Source organism: Schistocerca nitens, chromosome 5 (assembly GCF_023898315.1).
Source record: "Schistocerca nitens isolate TAMUIC-IGC-003100 chromosome 5, iqSchNite1.1, whole genome shotgun sequence".
In the NCBI taxonomy this organism is placed as follows: Eukaryota; Metazoa; Arthropoda; class Insecta; order Orthoptera; family Acrididae; genus Schistocerca; species Schistocerca nitens.
In genome coordinates this window covers 880,362,634-880,388,782 of record NC_064618.1, presented here as the reverse complement: position 1 = coordinate 880,388,782, position 26,149 = coordinate 880,362,634, and positions in this window count along the sequence as shown.

Sequence of the window (26,149 nt, the reverse complement as noted above, 5' to 3'; positions counted from 1 at the left end):
CGGAACGCAGATACTTCTCTACGATCCTCTGAAACCCTGGTGGATTCCAGAATGCAGGTGGACCCATTTGATGGTCTGCCAAACCAGTTTGACTCTATGACGTGGCTATGCGTGATGGAATATGTCAAACGTTTAGACAGTAGACTCTAAGGAAATAAGTACACCCACGCATTGAGCGAGTGATGCAAAAAGCAGTACTTCTGACGGTTCAGATGTGACTGGCATAGGCTCTACGTGGCACACTAGCAAAGGACACAAGCCTCACTGTGTACATCTGCTGGTCTTTACTAGCGAGGCGCCAGTACAAGAGTGATCTTCTCTTTCCCTACAGCTTTCCTCTGCAGCTCGGTATCATAGCACATTTAGCACAAGCCAATCACGAGTTGGAGCTCGGCATTCGAAGCCGGGACACCGCCCCCTGCTCTGCATACACAGATTTGACCAACCAGCGACTTTAAAAATTAATTGGGAGAAAAGGAAAAAAGATCCATCTTCGCCCCCACTTTCCCACACATGTACGCTGTGTCACTGCTAAAAGAATGACTTGGATGGAACCACAGCTCTCCTTAAAAAGATCGTTATCTCCAGCCATGAACTCGCTAAAAGTCTCATGCCTTCACAAATATGTTCTGTTGCAGAGTCTGGACGCCACTTCCCTGTCCCACGGAATTCGCAAATACTCTCAGATGTCTCATCCGCTTTCAGCCTAACAAGGGCCCATGCTCTGCTTTATTGCCAGCCATCAAGTCTTTCTATGCGCCGGTCAAAACTGCAGCGACTCGTCGGCCCCAGTCAGCCTACCTGGATGTGGCTGCCGACCGGCCGGCGTCACCCAATGTGTCTGCACAGTGAGACTGAGGGACTTGGCTGCCGGCAAACGTTTTCACCCAGGTTTAGCACAGAAAAGCTCCCTTGGCTCTCGGCCGCTGAACGCTTTTACTGCTGTCAATCAACTCGTCACCCTCTTCCTTCAAACACAGGTGAAGCCTACTGCTATGCCTTCACTAGAGCACACAAGCAAGAGTGTTAACTACCGCCAACCATTTCATCATATGAATGAATTCAGATAGTATCAAATGTAGCAACCAAGTAATTAAGATTACATTCCCTATGAAAATTAAGCAGCATGACTCTGTATCAGAAGAGCCCTGCAATGTCTCACAGCTACCCTTCATACTCCTTTATTTATCAAGAATGGGTAATTTAGAAGTAGATACCTTCGGAGTAGGAAAGAAACTTAATTCACTCAATAAAGCAAGTCTTCTGGTACACATTCTGGAACAATTAGGCTTCTTTTGGACTGAAATGAAACATTACTTCCATGTTTAGCATTCATATACAACCACATGGTGGATGAAGGATCTGTATCTAATGACTGGAAAGTTACACAAGTCACACGAATACACAAGAAAGGGATTACTTCGATGAATTATTGACCCATATCACTAACATCGATTTTCAGAAGCAACTGGAAGGTATACTGTATTCCAACATTATGAATTACCGCGAAGAAAACTATCTATTTGCATAGTCAGCACGGATTCAGAAAATATCACTCGCGTGCAGCACAACCAGCTCTTTGTTGTCACGGGGTAATGATTCGACAGAGGACCTCAGTTTGATTCCATGATACTGCGTTTCCAGAAGCCTTTCGTTAGCATTCCTTAAGAGAGCCTTCTAATCAGGCTGAGTCCCTATAGAATATCATCTAACTTGTGTGACTGGATTTGTCACTTCCAGTCAGAAAAGTCAAAATTCCTGGTACCTGAGGGAAACGTTAGCGACATCCGGAATACCTCAAGGAAGTCGTATAGGCCCTGTGGTGTTCTGAATCTACATAAACGATTTAGATAATCGCAGCAGCCCTCCTAAATTAGATGTGGGTGATTCCATCGTGAGAAACTCGTCAGAAGATCGATAAGAATTACAAAGAAATTTACTCAATTTCACTGAATTTTGTCATGTTCACAAATGAGAAGGCGCCATCTGTTTTACTTTGAAAAAGAAAAACTTTCTACAGCCAAGATCAGATAAACACTTCTATTCTTAAAACGGACAGACCTTACTGCCGCCATCTTTTCATATCCAAAAATTTTTGTTATAAAACGTGTTCAATGCGAGTTGGAAGCTCATGCCAAGTTCTCACATTAGTGGATGAAGTGTAGCACATCGTAAAAAAGGTTCGTCAGAAATAAAACATTCTCTCAAACCTTTGCATAATGTGCATTATTTTATCCACTAATATGACAGCTTGGCGTGAAATTCCAATTCAGAATGAACACGTTTTGTAACAAAAATTTTGAAAGACCAGAAGGTGACAGCAAAGTCTGTCGAAACCGACCGACCACACGGTACCAGAAAAAACCGTGTGATGTAACGGGCGGATTGTGGCACCCTGAAAATATTCAAAGTCCAGAGTTGGCGGCCACCGCTCGGACCGCGCCACAAGCTGCGGCTCGTTAGCAAGCGCGTGATGCTGCACAATGGCCGGACCACGTGGTCCAGGGACTCCGTGGCTGGGAATTCCATGGTGACGCTGTATCGATGAAGGAGACATGCCGGTAATGACAAAGATGGCGGACATTGTGAAAGCTTAATGGCAGACATTTCACAGTTCATATAGAAATTAATTGTAGCCAGAGAAATCATGATACATCAAAGAGAAACATGTACATTACCATTATTTGCACGACGATTCTGAAGGTGTAATCAGATTTTCAATATCTTTACTATTTTAAAGTTTAGTATCTAACGATAAATTATACAAATAACACCAGCAACGAATTTCCAAAATCTAAACGGTTCATCCGATTTTGTCGATCGACATGTCTTTTGAAAGCTATTAGAGTAAACCAAAATTGGTATAATTCACAGGCGTGTAACGTGAATAGTACATTAGTTATTGGAGGTCAAAGTTGTCGATTACTATCGATTACGTCAGGCCATAAGTACTCCACAGTTATACGAAAAAACGGTAGCAGCATGCTTGTAAATATATTTATTCATCTTGTTTATATCTGATATACAGGGTGTCCCAGCTATCTTGTCCACCCAAAATATCTCTGGAACAATAACAGCTATTGGAAAACGACTTTCACCGGTATCAATGTAGGGCTGGGGGCCATGAATGTACATATTTGGAAACATTCTAAAACGAAAGCATATGTGTTTTTTAACACAAATTTACGTTTTTTTAAATGGACCTCCTATATTTTTTCTTCAGCAATCCATAGCATGACAAAGCACATACACAGTGGCGTTGATTGCATCGCAATATTCCCATTACATCCCGAGATATTGAGACGCGAAGTTGAGCTTGAAACACCCGACATGCGCTGCTAGCGCACGTCCTGAGGCTCAGGCGTGAACCCCATGCTGCCCGTAATCGCGATGTGATTGACATGTGTAATCACACCTCCATACTTATCAAGAGGTCCGAAACGAATAATACGGTCTGCTGCCATCAACTCTCATAAGCACATAATGGTTTCCCTCATGCACGTTTTACGTGTCTACGTACACAATATAAACCAGTAACTATCGGTGTACACCCGCCAGGTTGTCTTATTTATCCTGCACACCCAAAATAAGGTTTATCTAATGCGTTATATAACCCATTGTGCCTGTCGCTCAGGGCCTGGCTCTACGTAGTCAAGTGTCCAACTTAGTTCCTACTACTGCCACAGTTACCACTTCGCCTTGTTTATGACTTGCGACCCATGAAAACTCCTGTACTCCACCACCCTCCGAACATGCCATTTGTTGTTGCTTTGGCGTGCAGTACACCGCTTGCCAGTGCAATCGTGCATCAGAGTAATCTAGTGACGGCACGGAGGTAGTACACATTGTGAATAAACGTTGTGTTGTGGAACTTTTACTGTACAGTATAATGTACACACATGAAGATATGGTAGAAATGCTGCTTATCTATGGAGAATGTACGTTGACGGGAAATACGTTATGAGATTGCTTGTTTGTTGATACTACTGTTAGCGAACATTATGATTATTAAGATAATATGTCTGTTTTCTACCCTACTCTACATACCTGTACTGTACCCTGTTGTAGGTGGACGAAATGCTGATCAGGCAGAACGACTCTACAGAAGACAATTCCCTGACAAGCCATCGCCTTCGCGCCGGATGTTTGGTCGTCTCACATCTCGTCTACGTGAAACGGGAAGCTTAAATCCAAGACCTCGACATCGTCCTAGAACACGCACAGATGAACGTGCTGAAGTTGCTTTGCTCGCTACCATAGCTGTGAATCCTCAAATCAGCACACGTCAAATTGAACGTGAAGTTGGTGTGTCGAAATCAAGTGCACAGCGTATTCTTAAACGTCATAAATTTCATCCTTACCATGTTCATTTACACCAGGATCTTCATGGAAATGACTTCCGCAATAAGGTAACATTTTGTCGGTGGGCTCAGCAAAAACATCTGACTAATCCAAATTTTTTTTTTTGCAGATGTTCTCTTTACCGACGAGGCATCATTCTCCAACAAAGGAATTTTCAATATGAGGAATATGCGTTATTGGTCCGCAGACAATCCAAAATGGCTCCGTCAGGTAGAGCATCAACGTCCGTGGAAAGTTAATGTTTGGTGTGGGATTATTGGAGATACCATTATCGGACCTTTCTTTATAAATGGCATCCAAAATGGCAGACAATACTCCAGATTTATACGACACAATTTTCCTGTTCTCTTGGACACCGTACCTCTGAACCGGAGAATGGTCATGTGGTATCAGCATGGCGGATGCCCTGCACATGACGCCTTACGAGCACGACGACTTCTGAACCGTAAGTTCCCTGGTAGGTGGATTGGACGAGGTGGCCCAGTTAGGTGGCCTGCCTGATCTCCGGACCTTACACCACTGGATTATTTTCTTTGGGGAGCAATGAAGGATGCTGTTTACCAACATGAACCAACAACACCAGAGGACATGAAGCAACGCATTATAGATGCTTGTACAGCCATCAAAGAGGAAACAGTAGCACGAAGTAGGGCGTCCTTCATCCGCAGAGTGACCCTATGTATTCAAGCCAATGGGCATCACTTTGAGCATGAGATGTGAACGCTATGTTTAGTATGTAGTGCTGGTATCACAGTGGAAGTTTCTACAAAGGGCCATTTTACCCAGTGATGTTAATAAACATTTGTTTGCAACAATTTGTCATTTAACGAATTAGATAAACATAACATTGATAATTATGTGATAATAAAACTAATTGGTTAATCATGTTTACATTCATCTTCTATGTCCTTCCTGAACTTCCCAAATCAAAACATTTTTACCTAAACAACGGTAAAACTTTTAGTCCACTTGCACGTTTCACTACAACCATCAACATGAATTTTACTATTACGAGTGAATGATTAACTGTCACTTGCGCTAGATGTACAGTAAAGTAAAGTTTTAACGTTGAACGGCATTACCTTTTTAGTAACGGATTAACGATAAGCGAAGTTAACTTTGTGACTAACGTTGCGGTACACAGATATGTTACAGAACCGCAGCACCCCTAGCCTATGGGAGAAATACCTGCTGGAATGTTTGACGTTAATGCAGGATGGCAGCAGACCGTATTATTCGTTTCGGACCTCTTGATAAGTATGGAAGTGTGATTACGCATGTCAATCACATCGCGATTACAGGCAGCATGGGGTTCACGCCTGAGCCTTAGGACGTGCGCTAGCAGCGCATGTCGGGTGTTTCAAGCGTCAACTTCGCGTCTCAATATCTCGGGATGTAATGGGAATATTGCGATGCAATCAACGCCATTGTGTATGTGCTTTGTCATGCTATGGATTGCTGAAGAAAAAATATAGGAGGTCCATTTAAAAAAACGTAAGTTTGTGTTAAAAAACACATATGCTTTCGTTTTAGAATGTTTCCATATATGTACTTTCATGGGCCCCAGCCCTACATTGATACCGGTGAAAGTCGTTTTCCAATAGCTGTTATTGTTCCAGAGATATTTTGGGTGGACACGATAGCTGGGACACCCTGTATACTATTCATGAAGACATTGGTCAATTATTTACTATGTTTTAGAAAGCACAGAGACATTACGCTACTGGCTTACTTCTGTCCTATTCCTTTGATATATGTTTATTTGATTTGTTTATGTATTTAATAATGTATGTTAGAAGCGTGTTTACGGTCCAGCTGTAGGAATATTTATTCAATTTTAAGTTATTTAAATGTAAATCCAGTATTTCGAATGTGTTTCATTATGTTTGTGAGAGTGAGTTGGTTGAAGAAATGGCGAGGGCGCTCTAGCCAATCACAGCGCTCGTTAATGGGGAGACTGGATGGGAGTGGGGGGAAGTCGCGGACAGTACGGCACAGGACACAGGTAGGTCTGAACAGTGCAGCGCAATGGACAGTTGCACATTACTTTATGTTGAGGGTCGGGTGTCCATCCCTGCGTCGATCCCTTCCAAGTCTTACTGTGTTTCGCTCCATTTTTCTAGCGTTGCAACTTCTCTGTATACAATAGTATCATCTGCGAAAAGCCTTATGGAATTTCCGACTTAATCTACTGCGTCTCTGATATATTCTGTGAAAATAGAGGACCTATAACACTCCCCTGGTGCACGTCACATACTACGTTTGAGTCGGAAAACTTGTCTCTGTTCAGCAGGACATGCTGCGTTCTTTTGCTAGAAACTCTTCAATCCGGCTACACAGCTGGTCTTATAATCCATACGTTTGTATTTTGTTCAGTAGGTGGCCGTGCGAAACTGAATCGTAAGCCTTCCGTAAGTGAAGGAACACAGCATCTACCTGGGCGACTGTGTCTACTGCTGTTTCGGTGTATGGACGAACCGAGCGAGCAGGGTTTCACGCGATAGTTGATTCCTAAAGAGTCATTCCGAAAGAGGAAATTTTCGTTCACGAGAAATGTCATAGTATGCGAGCATAAAACATGTTCCAAAGTTCTACTACAGACATTTTGGCCTATAGCTATGTGCGTCTGTAGAACAACTCTTCTCGAAAATGGGAATGAACTGTGCTTTTTCTCAATCATTAGGAAAGCTTCGCTTCTCTAGAGGCCTTCGGTACTCTGCTGCCACAAGAGAGGCGAGTTCTTTCGCTTAGTCTATATGGAAGCAAATTTCCAAATAGGTATCCCATCAAATCCATTCGGCCTTACTTCTGTTGAGCGATTTCAGTTGCGCTTCTATCCCTTGGTCACTTATTTGGATATCTGTAATTCTGCATCGCACATGCAGGGTGTTTCCGTAAGAAATGTAACAGAACATAGAGAATGCTCCACTGAAGAATCTGAGGTAGGGAACATGGCGTCGCAAAGCCAGTTTAAGGAGATAGGGAAGTAAACTTGTCTGCCGCTTTGTCTAGCATTACCGCTTTCCAGTTTATTTACAACTAACATCACACAAGTTTACACGTACTGTGCTCTTTACTTACATGTACGTTATTTCCTGCATGAAAACAAGGAGGACGAGCGCGATTACTAGGAAGTCATGATGCAGGTTTCGTTCGCTTTACTTGACGTTCGTGCAAAGAGTTCTACCTGAGTTGCTGGAGAGCGTACCCTTGGCTGTTCGTGAGAGGATGCGGATACACCACGACGGTGCACCGCCTCACTCCAGTGTGGATGTCTGCACATCTCGACGCTGCATTTCCTGGTGGCTGGATTGGAAGGGGAGATCTTATTCCATGAAATTCCAGGCCACCTGACTTGAATCCCCTTGATTATTTCCTTTCGGGATATCTAAAGTCACTTGTCTGTGAGACCCCAGTCGATACCGAGATGGACTTAACTGCCAGAATTGCAGGTGCCTATGGTGTGATTCAAAACACACCACGGATATTTGTCAGGGTGCGTGAGAAACTTGTTCGCCGATGTCGTGCTAGCATTGCGACTGACGGCCGTCAGTTTCAGCATATTTCGTAACATAAATGGTATGTTCATTGTGTCAGTGATGGTATTTGCATTTAACTGTAAGTAATGTAAATAAAAAACCACACATAATGTGATTTTATTCCTATTATCTCGTTAAGGTGGCTTCTCCGATCCCACGTTCCGTGCCTCAAATTGTCCTGTTACATTTTTGCACGCTCTTACGGAAACACCTTGCATAGTAGGAAGAATACAGATAATTTTACTCATGTTTTGCGAAGATGCTCAGAAATGCTAATCGTTGTTACATCCATTGCAATTCAGGCCAATCTGAAGTCCGTTGCATGCCACTCTCATAACTAAAAGGTAGTATCCGTAAAAAAACTCGTACTTACGACAGACGTGTTTAAAGAATTTCTTGCATTTATTAATAAGTGCAAGGTTAGGCGAATGCGGCGCGTAGCCCAGAACGAGTGGACCCAGGGACAGCTGGGTAGCGGGTCGCGGTTCTACATCTACATCTACATTTATACTCCGCAAGCCACCCAACGGTCTGTGGCGGAGGGCACTTTACGTGCCACTGTCTTTACCTCCCTTTCCTGTTCCAGTCGCGTATGGTTCGCGGGAAGAACGACTGCCGGAATGGCTCCGTGCGCGCTCGAATCTCTCTAATTTTACGTTCGTGATCTCCTCGGGAGGTATAAGTAGGGGGAAGCAATATATTCGATACCTCATCCAGAAACGCACCCTCTCGAAACCTGGACAGCAAGCTACACCGCGATTCAGAGCGCCTCTCTTGCAGAGTCTGCCACTTGAGTTTGTTAAACATCTCCGTAACGCTATCACGGTGACCAAATAACCCTGTGACGAAACGCCCCGCTCTTCTTTGGATCTTCTCTATCTCCTCCGTCAACCCGATCTTCTTCGGATCCCACACTGATGAGCAATACTCAAGTATAGGTCGAACGAGTGTTTTGTAAGCCACCTCCTTTGTTGATGGACTACATTTTCTAAGGACTCTCTCCCAATGAATCTCAACCTGCTACCCGCCTTACCAACAATTAATTTTATATGATCATTCCACTTGAAATCGTTCCGTACGCATACTCCCAGATATTTTACAGAAGTAACTGATACCAGTGTTTGTTCCGCTATCATATAATCATTGTTAGACCCGTGGTCTAGGGGTAGCGTCTTTGATTCATAATCAAAACGTCTTCGATCCCGGGTTCGATCCACGCCACTGCCTAAATTTTGATAAATAATCAGCATTGGCGGCCGAAGACTTCCGGCATAAGAAGTCAGCCTCACTCTGCCAACGGCCTTGTCAAAGAGGGCGGAGGAGCGGATAGAGGGTCAGGGCACTCTCTTGTCCTAGGGGTGGGAAATTGCCCCTAAAGGCGGAAGAATCAGCAATGATCAACGACATGAGGATGCAGAAGGCAATGGAAGCCACTGCATTAAAGACACGTAACGTGTATCCACAGGACATGTGGCCTGTAATTGAAGAAGTGTCATGATGATCTCTCCATTGGCAAAAGATTCCAGAATAGTCCCCTATTCGGGTCTCCGGGAGGGGACTGCCAAGGGGGAGGTTACTACGAGAAAAAGATTGAATAATCAACGAAAGGATAACGTTCTACGAGTCGGGGCGTGGAATGTCAGAAGCTTTAACGTGGTAGGGAAACTAGAAAATCTGAAAAGGGAAATGCAAAGGCTCAATCTAGATATAGTAGGGGTCAGTGAAGTGAAGTGGAAGGAAGACAAGGATTTCTGGTCAGATGAGTATCGGGTAATATCAACAGCAGCAGAAAATGGTATAACAGGTATAGGATTCGTTATGAATAGGAAGGTAGGGCAGAGGGTGTGTTACTGTGAACAGTTCAGTGACCGGGTTGTTCTAATCAGAATCTACAGCAGACCAACACCGACAACGATAGTTCAGGTATACATGCCGACGTCGCAAGCTGAAGATGAACAGATAGAGAAAGTGTATGAAGATATTGAAAGGGTAATGCAGTATGTAAAGGGAGACGAAAGTCTAATAGTCATGGGCGACTGGAATGCAGTTGTAGGGGAAGGAGTAGAAGAAAAGGTTACAGGAGAATATGGGCTTGGGACAAGGAATGAAAGAGGAGAAAGAATAATTGAGTTCTGTAACAAGTTTCAGCTAGTAATAGCGGATACCCTGTTCAAGAATCACAAGGGTAGGAGGTATACATGGAAAAGGCCGGGAGATACGGGAAGATTTGAATTAGATTACAACATGGTCAGACGGAGATTCCGAAATCAGATACTGGATTGTAAGGCGTACCCAGGAGCAGATATAGACTCAGATCACAATATAGTAGTGATGAAGAGTAGGCTGAAGTTCAAGACATTAGTCAGGAAGAATCAAAACGCAAAGAAGTGGGATACGGAAGTACTAAGGAATGACGAGATACGTTTGAAGTTCTCTAACGCTATAGATACAGCAATAAGGAATAGCGCAGTAGGCAGTACAGTTGAAGAGGAATGGACGTCTCTAAAAAGGGCCATCATAGAAGTTGGGAAGGAAAACATAGGTACAAAAAAGGTAGCTGCGAAGAAACCATGGGTAACAGAAGAAATACTTCAGTTGATTGATGAAAGGAGGAAGTACAAACATGTTCCGGGAAAATCAGGAATACTGAAATACAAGTCGCTGAGGAATGAAATAAATAGGAAGTGCAGGGAAGCTAAGACGAAATGGCTGCAGGAAAAATGTGAAGACATCGGAAGGACAGACTCAGCATACAGGAAGTTCAAAACAACCTTTGGTGACATTAAAAGCAACGGTGGTAACATTAAGAGTGCAACGGAAATTCCACTGTTAAATGCAGAGGAGAGAGCAGATAGGTGGAAAGAATACATTGAAAGCCTCTATGAGGGTGAAGATTTGTCTGATGTGATAGAAGAAGAAACAGGAGTCGATTTAGAAGAGATAGAGGATCCAGTATTAGAATCGGAATTTAAAAGAGCTTTGGAGGACTTACGGTCAAATAAGGCAGAAGGGATAGATAACATTCCATCAGAATTTCTAAAATCATTGGGGGAAGTGGCAATAAAACGACTATTCACGTTGGTGTGTAGAATATATGAGTCTGGCGACATACCATCTGACTTTCGGAAAAGCATCATCCACACAATTCCGAAGACGGCAAGAGCTGACAAGTGCGAGAATTATCGCACAATCAGCTTAACAGCTCATCCATCGAAGCTGCTTACAAGAATAATATACAGAAGAATGGAAAAGAAAATTGAGAATGCGCTAGATGACGATCAGTTTGGGTTTAGCAAAAGTAAAGGGACGAGGAATCAATTCTGACGTTACGGCTAATAATGGAAGCAAGGCTAAAGAAAAATCAAGACACTTTCATAGGATTTGTCGACCTGGAAAAAGCATTCGACAATATAAAATGGTGCAAGCTGTTCGAGATTCTGAAAAAAGTAGGGGTAAGCTATAGGGAGAGATGGGTCATATACAATATGTACAACAACCAAGAGGGAATAATAAGAGTGGACGATCAAGAACGAAGTGCTCGTATTAAGAAGGGTGTAAGACAAGGCTGTAGCCTTTCGCCCCTACTCTTCAATCTGTACATCGAGGAAGCAATGATGGAAATAAAAGAAAGGTTCAGGAGTGGCATTAAAATACAAGGTGAAAGGATATCTATGATACGATTCGCTGATGACATTGCTATCCTGAGTGAAAGTGAAGAAGAATTAAATGAGCTGCTGAACGGAATGAACAGTCTAATGAGTACACAGTATGGTCTGAGAGTAAATCGGAGAAAGACGAAGGTAATGAGAAGTAGTAGAAATTAGAACAGCGAGAAACTTAACATCAGGATTGATGGTCACGAAGTCAATGAAGTTAAGGAATTCTGCTACCTAGGCAGTAAAATAACCAATGACGGACGGAGCTAGGAGGACATCAAAAGCAGACTCGCTATGGCAAAAAATGCCTTTCTGGCCAAGAGAAGTCTACTAATACTAAATACCCTACCTTAATTTGAGGAAGAAATTTCTGAGGATGTACGTCTGGAGTACAGCATTGTATGGTAGTGAAACATGGACTGTGGGAAAACCGGAACAGAAGAGAATCGAAGCATTTGAGATGTGGTGCTACAGACGAATGTTGAAAATTAGGTGGACTGATAAGGTAAGGAATGAGGAGGTTCTACGCAGAATCGGAGAGGAAAGGAATATGTGGAAAACACTGATAAGGAGAAGGGACAGGATGATAGGACATCTGCTAAGACATGAGGGAATGACTTCCATGGTACTAGAGGGAGCTGTAGAGGGCAAAAACTGTAGAGGAAGACAGAGATTGGAATACGTCAAGCAAATAATTGAGGACGTAGGTTGCAAGTGCTACTCTGAGATGAAGAGGATAGCACAGGAAAGGAATTCGTGGCGGGCCGCATCAAACCAGTCAGTAGACTGATGACAATAAAAAAAAAAAAAAAAAAATCATATAATCATACAATGGTTCAGCTCGGAGGGTCGAGTCTCGCTGCCTGTTTGACAGGATCGCCCCTCGAAGGCTCAACAAGGCTTCCGGCAGTACAGGAGTTGGTGGCTGTGGCGTCACCAGTGTTCTGATACGGAGCGACCTCATACTGGGAACACGAAGGCTACCGCTTGTACCAGGGCTCTACGTCGGCTGCGGTCATTAAGGATAAGAGCTCGTCGTTCAGCATGGGAAGTGCGGATGCGTTTTCGTCACTGATTTTTTAAATTCTTTAACCTTTGTTTCTGATGTCTCTGCATGGTCTGTGCTGATTTTCTCATTACGTTTTTGGGTATGCTGTTGTGTCTTTCCTTGAGCAACGTCAAATGTTTTCAAAAATCTGGTTTGTTGTGTTACGAACAGTTGTCACTTGCCCAATTTAACCGTTCATTCTGTCGTTAATGTATGATAATATCATTTAAATAAAACCACTCTTGATGGCATCTAACATTTCATTAAGTGACCGGTTTCGACCTCTTATAGGATCATCTTGAGACTATTTTACACCTAACTGCAATGTTCTCTACGCTTCTCCAAAGCGCTCTGCTCCACACCACCGCTTCCTGCTCTCATCAAGGTATAAAATGTTCTGATGATGATCCTATTAGGGATCGAAACCGGTCATCGAACGAAATAAATAATATACTGTTGGGACAGCTTTTACTGAAATAATTTTAGTACAGTTATATCGATATCCGTTTGAGGCGTAGCACCGTATAACGATCCTGCCTTGGAGGCGGTTAAGTGGGAGATGTGTCTCAGAGCTGGATGGTGACAGATGGTGACGCGAGACTGGACGCGCACGTAGTTTATGTATCAGCCGATAGAGGACGGGGATTGGATAGGGGGACTGTGATTTTAGTTTAGATTGTGCCCACTGGAGTGCACTAAAGTAATAGAATGTTTTTCATAAACTGTTCTAGTATTTTCATAAAGTGTTATTATGTCTTTTTGTGTATGTACAATGTTAGAAATGTGTTTTAGCAATATGAATGATGCGTGAGTGTGGTTTAAGGTTAATATGAAGATAATTGTTTAACGAGTTGTGTGGTAGGATTTAGTGTGGGAACATTTCGAAGAAGTATGGATATGGACAAAGTGGATTTTTGTAGAATGGATTTGTAAAGTAAGTTTATGGTAAAGGGAAAGTTAATTCAGGTATAAGTAAAGTAAATAACTTTATGCATAAGCAAAACTTCAGCATATTAGATAATTACGTCGGTAAAAAGTGCAGTCGTTAGGTTTACTATTTGCGATTGGTTATTGATGAAAAGCGCGGATTGAAGTGGGAGAATGTTGTTTTGCTATTGGCTGTTGAGTAAACTGACCAATGGTAAAGCAATGTTCTTCGCGCGCCTTTCTCGGCTGATAGAGACAACTTAGAGTATTCTAGAGAAGAGTCGGAACCTAGCCATGAAACAGTTCGGACGTGTGTGGTAGTAGTTCCGATGGAAATAAGTTGCCGGATCTAGCAGTGTGGCAAAGTGACGGCATAAGTATTCCGATGGGCGCGTAGAAATTTCGGAATTTTTTGGGGAATTTTGTGACGAGAAAAGACATATATTCCGCTTGGCGTATTGAGCAGGTTGGTGGCTAAAAACTGTGACTGCATTTGGTACCGACAGACTTAATATTTAGCGAGCATTCTCAATCAAAAACAATCAGTATTTTTGTAGCTATTACGTTTTCGGGAAATGCAGCACCATAAACTTGCTAACGTGAGTGAAAGGGATTGTGAGTGACTGTGTTAAGACTAGCACGGGCTTGGCAGTGATACTTGTTCACCTGAGTTTCAGAATATATTAACTGAGGACAAAATTCCCAACCTTTCATTTCTTGTGGAAACTTTCTCCCGAAACGTAGATTAGTGATGTCCCAAAAATTATTAATGCGTGATACACAGGGTGTAACAGGTCTAAGCGCAGATATTTAGTAAAATGTGTGCGTTGATTTTGTTTTCTCTGTTGAAAAATGGTTCAAATGGCTCTGAGCACTATGCGACTTAACTTCTGAGGTCATCAGTCTCCTAGAACTACTTAAACCTAACTAACCTAAGGACATCACACACATCCATGCCCGAGGCAGGATTCGAACCTGCGACCGTAGCGGTCCTTCGGTTCCAGACTGTAGCGCCTAGAACCGCACGGCCGGCTTGTTTCCTCTGGGCCGGTCTTCCCACAAACACGTCACATAACTGACTACCTGCTGCTTCTTGCGTAGTCGTAACTCTACTGCTAAGTGGGCTACGCCTGTCAATGTAGACCTACCGTTTAGCATCCAGGGGCCACATTTCGACACCTGACCTGCTCCCGAGGGGACAATAAGCATTAATGGCTTGCACTTGCCATGTGTGCTTGGAGCTAGTAACCACCTAAAAATATACTACTCCTAAAAACTATAATTATTAGTAACTTATATCTATAACTAATACTTATAATTATTAGTTTGTAAATGAAGTTTATACTAGTGTTACGTTGCTTGGTACACTGTCATGAGTCACAAAAAAAAAAAAAAAAAAAAAAAAAAAAAGAAATCTTCATCATCTACAACCATAACATCATGTATGTACATCAACAGGAATGCCTTGCAAGCCATTCTATAGTGTGTAGCGGAGGGGTTTTCGTGCTAATATTAACCATGACGTATCTTTGACCTACCAACGATATGACTCACTGTCATGGATTTTTTTGGAACGTGCTGACGTAGAGTCGTTCCTCCTGTGAACAACTGAGACCAGTCTGTGCAGTGCACTTTGGCTTATTATTGTGGATGACTATGAATCTGAAAATGGGAATCCCGATGCCATCATACAGAAATCTCCTCGAAATCAACAGTATGTCGACTCACTGTGTGACAAGTGGATCACCATCACATCAGATTCTTTTACTCAGCGAATCATTGCGAAGAGCTTCAGAAATTAGCCTACAAACTGCGTGTAGAATCTGGTGATTAGGAACCTCTAAATTAGTGATCAAATACTGACCCGTAAAAGTTTGAACGGGATATGTTCTCACAAAGTTTCGCGCCATCTATCCCTGAATCAAAAACGTTGGGCTCAAAAGTGCTTACCGCGTTGTAGGAGGTCTTTAGACGCAACTGTGGAACGTAAAGAATGACGTTGGTTGAAGATTTAGAATTTCTGCACTAGTATCAGCCATCATTTTGTCGGTCAATACGGGAAACCTAACCTTGTTATGTGGTTATTTAAGGTCCAGTAATCGTTCGCACTTAGGGACCAGCTCTGTAAAACTGACTTCAGTAGCAAGTAACATATTCCCTTCCGCTGGGACAAAAATGAAGACGTAAAATGTAGGACGTAAGAGGCGAGATGGGATTGTTAGCCACCAGCAGAGCTGCCTCGGTGAGAACTTCGAGCCACACTTCAGTACGCGGGCCAGACATGAACACGACACCTTATTCTCCCGTGTAGTGCGAGCTGAAGTGTGAGAGACGCCCCCCGCGCTACGCCGTCCCCCGCTGGGACGCTTATCTGCGCCTGCTGGATGACGCGCCCACTCCACGTCTGTACCTCCGCGGCTGGCCGCGCTGTGATAATGACGTTAGCACCTGGCTACCTGTCCCCTACCTGCCCCCACCTGCGCGCCCGCTCTGCCCTTGTTAGCGCACCCGCCTGATTTATACGCGCTTTTATGCATAATTCATGGCACGCCCGTAAATAAAGCCCACTCACAGGGGATAAGGGCACAGAAATAAATTTATAAATGGAAATCAATTAACGTTTAGAGAGCGCTGATGGACGGGAACAAGGAGCTCTACGAGGAGTTGTTGCACGCAATATTACTGATGAGGATTGTTCGTTTCCGAGCCAGCAGCAGTAAGAGCAGTGCTAATTTATCTAGTTCCTTTAACTTGTTAGACACAACAATTTATTACCGCTACAGCGCCATTAATAACGAAGCAACAGCAGGAATATTCGTATGGGGTAACTTCCAAACAAGTTCAATTATTATTCGCTTCTTCGCCTTAAGCTTACAGCAATTAACGAAAGGGAATTTTACACTAGACATGTATCGCTTTTATTTACTTATCATTTTCAGCGGTCATTCTGCAAATATGGACACATACAGTGCGTCTGGTTGTTTCAGGTGAAAGATGTACTGTATAAAATTTAGTTATGTTGTTTCTGCTTATTGTTCACATCTTCTGCAAACCACTGCTTCTTTTCTCTTTGTTAGCGTAGGATGATGTCGAAAGAAACTTCGTTGTGTATATAGACTCGGCCCTTCTTACCGCATTGCACTTTCTCTTACTCTGCACTGGCGATATTTACACTTCACCTCGCTTTTGGAAACAGAACTGCATCTGTATGTTACTCACTCAGGACAGTATTACATTGTCTATGTGTGTAGGTTTATTCTTCGTGTAGGTTCTGAGAGTTGCCACATGTGAAACAATTTTTTAAATAATTCGTGTGTGTAAGTGTGTGTGTGTGTGGGGGGGGGGTTACCTGTGTGTGTGTTTGTGTGTTACTGTAAATTAGTGAAAATGTATTTATATGTTCAGCAGAGATGTCAGTGGAGATGGGGTGTGAGCTGTGGTTCGAATTTTTGGGGGATGGTGAGTGTAGGAAGCAAACTCGGAGGAGATGGTAGTGGCGAATGGGGCCTGTGGTTATACATATATACAGGGTGATCAAAAAGTCAGCATAAATTTGAAAACTTAATAAACCACGGAATAATGTAGATAGAGAGGTACAAATTGACACACATGCTTGGAATGACAGGGGCTTTTATTAGAACAAAAAAAAAAGTATTGCTGACGCGTGAAAGACCTCTTACGCGCGTCGTTTGGTGATGATCGTGTGCTCAGCCGCCACTTTCGTCATGCTTGGCCTCCCAGGTCCCCAGACCTCAGTCCGTGCGATTATTGGTTTTGGGGTTACCTGAAGTCGCTACTGTATCGTGATCGACCGACATCTCTAGGGATGCTGAAAGACAACATCCGAAGCCAATGCCTCACCGTAACTCCGGACATGCTTTACAGTGCTGTTCACATTATTCCTCGACTACAGCTATTGTTGAGGAATGATGGTGGACATATTGAGCATTTCCTGTAAAGAACAACATCTTTGCTTTGTCTTACTTTGTTATGCTAATTATTGCTATTCTGATCAGATGAAGCGCCATCTGTCGAACAATGTGCGTCAATTTGTACCTCTCTATCTACATTATTCCGTGATTTATTCAGTTTTCAAATTTATACTGACTTTTTGATCACTCGGTATTTAATGTTACATTAAGTGGTCAGTTAATTTAAAGAATGTGTGGTTTGGCAAGTTGGTCTGGCAATTTTTGAGTTGTTCCTTTTCTGTTAATGTTTTCTGAACCTGGTAATTTTCTTGTACAATGAGGAGGTGTCTTTTGTCGTTATTTATCCTTATGATTTCCATCTCTGTCTCTCTCTCTCTCTCACACACACACACACACACACCGACACTCACACACGCACATACATTCTCCCTCTAACTGCCCCCCCCCCCCCCGGAGTCTAATATGTCTCTCTCTCGCCCTTCCTCGAGACTCTACACAAACACACATCCACCAACTCAGAAACCCCCCCCACACACACACACAGATACATATAAACATGAATTATTTTTGGAAAAAACTAGTTTTACAGGTTGGCAACAGTCACAACTTAGACGAAAGACAAACTAAAAGTGATAAACACTGTAGTACTGTGCTGAGTGAGAACACTTATATCTGTAGCCCTGTTTTCGAAAGTAAGGTGAAGTGTAAATAACGCCAACGCGGGTTAAGAGAAAGTGCAAAAAGATAAAAAGTGCCTAGTGTATAGGTGTAACAAAGTTTCTTTCGACATCAGCCCCTGCCAACAAAGAGGAAAGAAGCAGTCATTTGCAGAATATGTGAACAAGAGGCAGAAACACCATAAGTAAACTGCACGCCAACTTAACAAATAAAATACTGTTTTTTTTAACCTAAAACAACCAAAAATATCAAACATATGAATCCATATTTGCAGAATGACGACAGGCAGGTGCTTCATAAATAAACAGAAACGATTCTGGCGTAAAACTCTCTTTAATTAACTGCCGTAAGCTGAAGATGGAGAAACGCATAGTAACTCATTTTAACAGTGGTTGCGAAAGATGGCTATGGAAACAAACATATTAAATGTAGTAGAATGCAAAGTGTTTCTGGATTGCAAGCTTCTACTGCGCAACTGTTTTTATCAATCCTAGCCTTTGTTAATTTCACTCTCTTTGTTGGTGGAGAATGGAAGCGGCTTCACTTTGGACTTTGCATTTGGTATGGAACAGTTAAAACTTATATCCTTTCGAGCTTCCAGCCCGTTAAAGCACTTAAATTTTCGCGGACTTCCTGTCGAACGCCTGCCCGCCGTCGGTAGAAGTTAGCCAGCACCGCGTGGTCGACAGTCTTCTGCCCCATCAGCCCTGGCAGCTGTGACGTCACTGATTCTGAGTTTTATGCCATAAAGCTGCATGTTTTCGTCTCGAGCCGCTTTAACTTCGCGTTGATCGAGTTCGCAAGATGTACTGAGCTGCAAGAAGATGTCTGCATTGCGAGTATTTTCCGATATGTGACTGGCGATTCCTTACTTATTCCATCCCGAAAGTAGGTCCTCCCTACGTTGGCAGCATTGACATCTAACACACTTCCGCGTCTATTTTTGAAGCATGTTGCTCGACGGCTGATTTCTGGCAACAATAAGGACGCCAACACCAGTCAATTGTTGATGCGCATCAGGGGTATCCAAACATTTTAGGTTAAGGGCTACACTGGCTCTTCCATTAAGTCAAAAGGGCCAAGACCTATCTATATTCTGTTTCCTTGAGGCACGATACTCTTAGTACTGCTCGGATCTCGTCGGTAAAATTCGTAAGTTTTCGTAAGGGTTACCACTTGCGACTGTACGGATTGTATGGAAATGCGCAAGTGATGTGGATGACGAAATAAAATACAACCCCTCTCATCAACTCGACCAAAATCAAAGTTTTAAATTGTACACAAGTTCTATATGAGCTCAGAGCCACCAAGTGCTACTGCACGAAAATATTTACCAACACATTACACAGCAAGAACTCATCAATGGCCCCCCTTCAATGTGGTTGGATTTACAAACTTGGCGACGTTTCGTCTATGCGGCGCCAACTCAGACTCGTCGTAATGTACCCAACGTTCGACAAAAGTATTTAGTATAAATGCAAGCAGGATTTGCTGTGCAAAAAATCATCTACGCAGTCACGTCTTTTTTGAAGTTTCACAACTTCGAGTTTATTTCCAACAAAAAGAAAAATCAAAGGTCACAGTTCACAGTAAATTGATTTGAGGGCCTTGAAACACCCCCGTTTAAATTCCTTTATTGGGTTTTACGTAATTTACCGAAGCCGCCAAACAGTTAATTATTATGATTATATGACCGTGTGCCTAATGGATGAAAGGCTATCGGTTTTTCTGATGTGGTTTCGGGGGTATTTCAACCGAGTGAGGCTGCTTTGCAACTGAATAGTGGAGTGATTGAAAGTTCGTCTATTATTAAGGACCACAAAGGTTGCGATGTACAAACTGCATTGTATTTTCTACGAACACACAAGTTCTGAGGCAGTTGCTATCTTCGCCTTACACGTGTAATTACGGTTATATCTTTTTATTGATTGCTGATTTTAATTACTTCGTCACACGTAATGATGACGGTTAACATTCACAACAATCCTCGCTGCAATCCATGGTTGTTGCTGGCCGACGCGGTTGACGCGAAACACGTAACTCGGCACTTGTCAGTCACTTTCTGTTTCATATCACTCGCGAATCGGTATTAGTGAGGGTCAACCCCACGACGATCAGGGGGACGTGCTCACTCGTCATACTCCGGTGAACTTTACCGTTTACAACTCACTCCACCATCATTCTTGCCCGTCTCTCCCGCACTACTTCCCACTCAACACTCGTCTCACTGCCTCCTGCAGCACTCGACAATCGACTCCTGTCTGCTATCGACCTGGGTGTCGGATACGAATATCTATGTTCGAGGGATCACGCATCCCTTACAGCCTGGCCGAGTTTTTTATGATCTTGGAGGCCGCTGAATGAACCACATTTCATTGCGTGAGTTATCTTTAAAAACCGTTAAAGTTTCACAGTACATCAAACTATAAATTCAAACAATGGCTACCTACTGAAATCTTATAAGTGCTTCTTGTATCACATGCACCCCGAAAAGTAACAAACCCGTCAGACGCCGAAAAATATCTATGTCCAAAGGCAGGAACTCTGAATAATTCACAGACGGGTACTAGCGGCTGTTTCAACATTCACAGAATAAAACTTTCTTCTAACACGGACTAACACAGCATACCCGCTCAAAGGCGTCCGACCCTAGACTCCCCTAAAACGCCGCTGTTCAACCAGGAATCCTCGAGCAAGCACCACTGAAGTGATTTAAATTACTGAACAAGAAAATTGCTGAAATTATCAATTTTAACCTTGTATGCACATATGATACATCAAATCACATGAAGATTTTCTGGGAAATATTATGGTGTTAACAGTTTTCTTTTATCTGCCACAGTTTATTTATGAATAATAATTTCCATGTTTTTCCTGCATTTTCGGGTATATAAGTGTAAATATTAAGAAACTGTTTATACATTAAATAATTTCCTATATATCTGAAGTTTACACTACTGCCGCTACTTTTACTGTTCCTCTATTTATTTAGTAAGAAAAGCTGCCTTTAATTGTACAAATTCCGCTTCTCGGCCTCTCATTTAAGTATGTGAATAATTTCAGTGAATCTGCTATCACTGTCCAATACAGTTTAGCGAGATGTATCCGTAGACGCCTCTTTTGTTACGATCGGACGACGTGTTGCCACGGTTTGTATCCCGCCTGGAAGGCGGCGCGTGGTTTGGGGCCGCGAGTAAGGTTTCTTCACTGGTTTAAAGTTTTGATGCCGTCTTTAATCACGTGAGCCTGGCAAGTAATTTGGTGGTCAGCCAGAAAGCGAAGGGAAACATACTGACTTTAGTTTCCAGTCTGCACGGCCGCATTCCGGTCCATCCCACGGAAAGAAAAGTGTCTATATCCCATTTTTTGCGGGATCAGGACTATGACTCCAGTAAAAGTTTAAAGTTCCAATCAAGATTAATTAAAGTTTCTCACAAACAACACTTAATATTGCGTTATGTTCAATTGAAAACAAGTATTTCTAATCTAACAGCACCTTTATCAGTTCAGAGGCGACCTCTACGGTAACTTCCTACCAGATCGTTTTTCGCCCTGACTAACATCACTCAATGAAAAGTCCGCAATAAATGTTCAAAAATTAATGCTCTCCATAAAAGTGGAAATAAATTCATCACTTGCCACGCGGAATTGAATTTCACACGCACGGCACACTAACAGTTATTTTACCGAATTGTAAACGATCCAGGACGGTGTACAGTCCTCTCGAGTTCACAATCCGTTTTCACTGCCAGATACGCGCTTGTCGCAGCTCGGCTCTGACGTCATCCGAGGCAGAGCGCGACGAGACGTTTAACTGGCGTGGACCTCACAGTGTCTGAGAGCGAAGCGAACCTTCCTACTGCTTCAGGGGCTGTATTTATAAGGTGCCGGTGCGGACTGCCGAGAAAACATATGTTGTCTCTGTCTCTTTGCATACGGCGGCAGTCTACAAACGACCGCTATCTCGGGCACATAATCTTTAATAATCTAGTTACCAATTACTTCAGGAACTTCTTAATTTTTGCTGGTATGCAGATAAGCAGTTTGAAAGAAAGTAGAAAATTTCAGTTCGCTAGAATGAAAACTTTGCTTAATAGAATTTATTTAGTGGAACTAACGGTAGATTGTTACCTCTGAACCATACCTTTGCTAAGACTTATATCAGTTGCTATTTATGTTAAACGTCTTAAACTTGGTGTGGCTCTATTATTTGATATATTTGATCATCTGGTTTAACCAAAATCCTCTATCATTAAAATTTCAAGTACTTAATCTACAACACTTAGGTACATTTTAGTTACAAAATTAGTTTTTATTTAATTACTCAAAAACTATAAGAGGTAGATTAACGTGGACTCTCTGTTATAATTTCTGGGGTGTACTGAAGCAAAAAAGCAATTTTTAAAGTTTGTAAGTGCATTATTTAGCGCCTCTGATTTTTCCGAAAAACGTGGATTCTGGCGTTAATTTTTGTTTTATGGTTTTGGAAAGCAGCATCACTTATTTATAACTTCTAACTGCACCTTCTCACCAAATTCTGGCTTCCTAGCGTCATTATTTAGCGCCTCTGATTTTTCTCTTAAAACGGCATTTTTCCGTAAACTATTAAGTTCAGAACATCAAGACTTGGTATTTGGAATATTATTATACTAAACTATAATTTAACAAGGTTTTAAACGTAAAGTTTGATTTTTAATTCCATACTGAATTGTGGTGCAAAACTTGTGCGCTACCTGCAGACGCGTTAAGGTGACGTGGCGCTACTAACAGTGAACTGGGGTAAGTCCCGGCGCACTCGCTCGCCTCTGTACCTCACACATGATACAGCGCTCGGTTTGCTTCAGTGGATCTCCTCCTGAGATCTGTAAAATAGGCCAAATGAAGGAAGCGAGTAGGGGCAGGTGAGGTAAAGCACCTGTACTGCAAGAAAAGTTAAAGCACCTTTACTGATATACAAACATTACTTAACTTTTGGTACAAATGAGCACGTAGGTGCGAAGCCGTTCACGTATCAAAGCTAACAGTTACTAGAAGCTACAAAGGCAAAGTCTGTAATGACTAGCCCCGCTACAAGTAGAAGCTAAGTTGCTAGGTCGTCTGCTGCTGATCAACTGGGGCAGAAAGTAGAGCGGCGCCCGTTGAGCTCCACAGCGTCGGCTAGAGGGCGCTGTGGTCGGCGTAGTTGGTAGCGCCAACCTGCGAGCGCGCACATACGCTGTGGCATCAGAACTATCGATACCACACCAAGATATTCACTTCTGCAGTTCTGGAGTTATTCATAACACTTAACTTACAATAACTTATAAATCATTGCGGATATCTAACGCGCGTGTTCAATCGTCAATCTTTTCGCTTCGAATGAGGCCACTGGCTCCTCAGTAGCACGTATGGTTCAGTATTTACTAATTTTTGGGGTAGGCTTTCATTTTGCACTGGACGCGAGAAGTGGCCTCGAGAGAGGCCATTGTGCTGTCCAATAGAAGGGTTTCCCCGATCATGTGATCACCTTACAGGCCGATGGAAGTCCAGAGACAGCCCCATCTGTGCAGCATCGTGTGAAACTGGCCCTGCACGTGCTCCTGTCAAGCTGATTTCAGCTGTCAACGTGAATATGACGCGATATTAGCCGCCGCCTGTGCGGTCGCAGCCGTGTGTTTGTGACTGAATGAAGCTTCTCCTCCCTTTACAATAGGGTGTCGTGTTACACACTGTTGCCAAAATTTACGGGCACACGATGAGTGGCACTGCGGTACTCATTACGCAGTGAAATGCTTATTGTTTGACCTTGAGCTGTGTCCTTAATTTCCTTTCATACACTTTTATACAAATAAATACCACTCGTGAAGGTCGTTGTAACGCAATTTCATGAAACCTTGTTACTTTCGTGAATCATTCACATCACAGCAAGAGGTCAAAAAGTAGCGCGAGCTGCATATGGTATCAGCGGCGGCAATAGTGGTTACCCCTTAGTTCCCTGCGCTCACGGCTGGCATGATTCAAGAAAAGCTGGACAGACTACAGTTCATGATAATGACACACTGTAGTGTTGAAACACGCGCAAAATTTCTGTGCAGCACTAGACGGCGACTGAGCGCAGGGTGCGCGGGTGGACTCCACTCCCTACTTCCTGTTGGCACTTCTGGGCAGGTGTCCAGGGCAGTTCATTGCTGCGATGTACGCGCTGCGTTTTACGTATTGTTACGACTACGTCCCACAATGCTAAATGTATGGTAGTGACTTCCTCCTGGGGGTGGAGAAGTGCAATAGTACAGCACCATCGCCGCGCGGGATTAGCCGAGCGGTCTTAGGCGCTGCGGTCATGGACTGCGCGGCTGGTGCCGGCGGAGGTTCGAGTCCTCCCTGGGGCATGGATGTGTGTGTTTGTCCTTAAGATAATTTAGGTTACGTAATGTGTAAGCTTAGGGACTGATGACCTTAGAGTCCCATAAGATTTCACACACATTTTACAGCACCATCATGTGGTTAGCGGCAGCACATGCGATATGAAAAGCCTAATATAGTGGGACTGCCGTGTTTTCTGACTACAGTTTCTTAGTGAAGGTACAGAGTGGTCTACGATGAGTAATTAATTAAATTAAAATCACCTTAAATCTAAATCCAGTGTAATTCTTCACACACAACCCTTACTCTTATTATTGTTACTTGGCGTCTTTCTATTTCCAGTTACACCCCATTTGTGTGGATTTGTGTACATATACAAAAGAAACGGAAGATGCAGAAATTTTAAAGAGCAATGAGGACACCAACATTCCTGGAGTGAGGCAATGTGTGTAACTGGTAATGAAGCAGCGGAAGCCAACAGCTGGAAACATAGGAATCTTTCAACTATGGTTCGAAATCCCTTCAAATGTTGTTTACGAGGGTAGACACTGCACAAGAAGCAGCTACTCGTGCTAGTTTCCGCGTGGCTCACTCAATGGACCGTTTACTGATTGCAGTTGAACACATTTATTTAAAAACATGAGTTTGTCAGGAAACACTACGGCTCGAAGAGTAACTGATACTGCTGAACATATATCTCAACTGTCTGAGAAAACTCGACACTTGGAGTGGCTCTCTTTGGCTCTGGATGAGTCAACAGGTATTTCAGATACTGCACAGGTGTTAATTTTTAGTCGAGGGATAAACAAAAATTGTGAGGTATACAAAAAGATTCTTGACATTCATAGCATTCACAACACGGTCACTGGAGAAAAAAAATTTTATAGGAGCAGAAAATGCTGCTGAGAAACACGACCTTCAATGGAAAAACTTTAGGACTAATACAACTGATGGTGACAAAAACATGTGTGGAAAAAAATGAAACTTTCCTCGCTCTCGTGTCAAACGTGGTAAAAAAAGACGGTGGATCAACCGTTAATCGAACACCACATGATTCATCAGCAGTCTCCATTGAACAAAAAACGTTTCACGCATTTTGATACATGCCAAACATTCATGCTCTAATCAGAAACACCATTTCCGGAACATTTCGCAATTGAAACTTCCATTGCTTTAAAAATACATGTTGAGGAAAAACTTTCAAAAGCCAGGATCGCCCACCCAATTTCGACAATTGTAACTGTCGTCTTACAGTCTTAAAATTTTTTTTGTAACAAAATGTATTCTATTGTGAATTAGTACCTCATGCTATGTCTCGTCATGGTGGATGAAGTACAGCACATTATGCACAGGTTTGTCGACATAAAATCCATTTAGACTGTATTTGCGCCGTATACTTCGTCTACGGTAATGGAAATGGAAATGACCGTTTGGCGTCAATGGCCGGGAGGCCCCTTGCGGGGCAGGTCCGGCCGCCTTGGTGCAGCTCTTATTACATTCGACGCCACACTGGGCGACCTGCGCGCCAGATGGGGATGAAATGATGATGAAGAGAACACGACACCCAGTCCCTGAGCGGAGATCCGGTAAGCTGACAGCAGTGGGGGCGGACTTCGTCTGAAGTGGATCTACGATATATGTAACATGTCATGCAGACATAAAGGA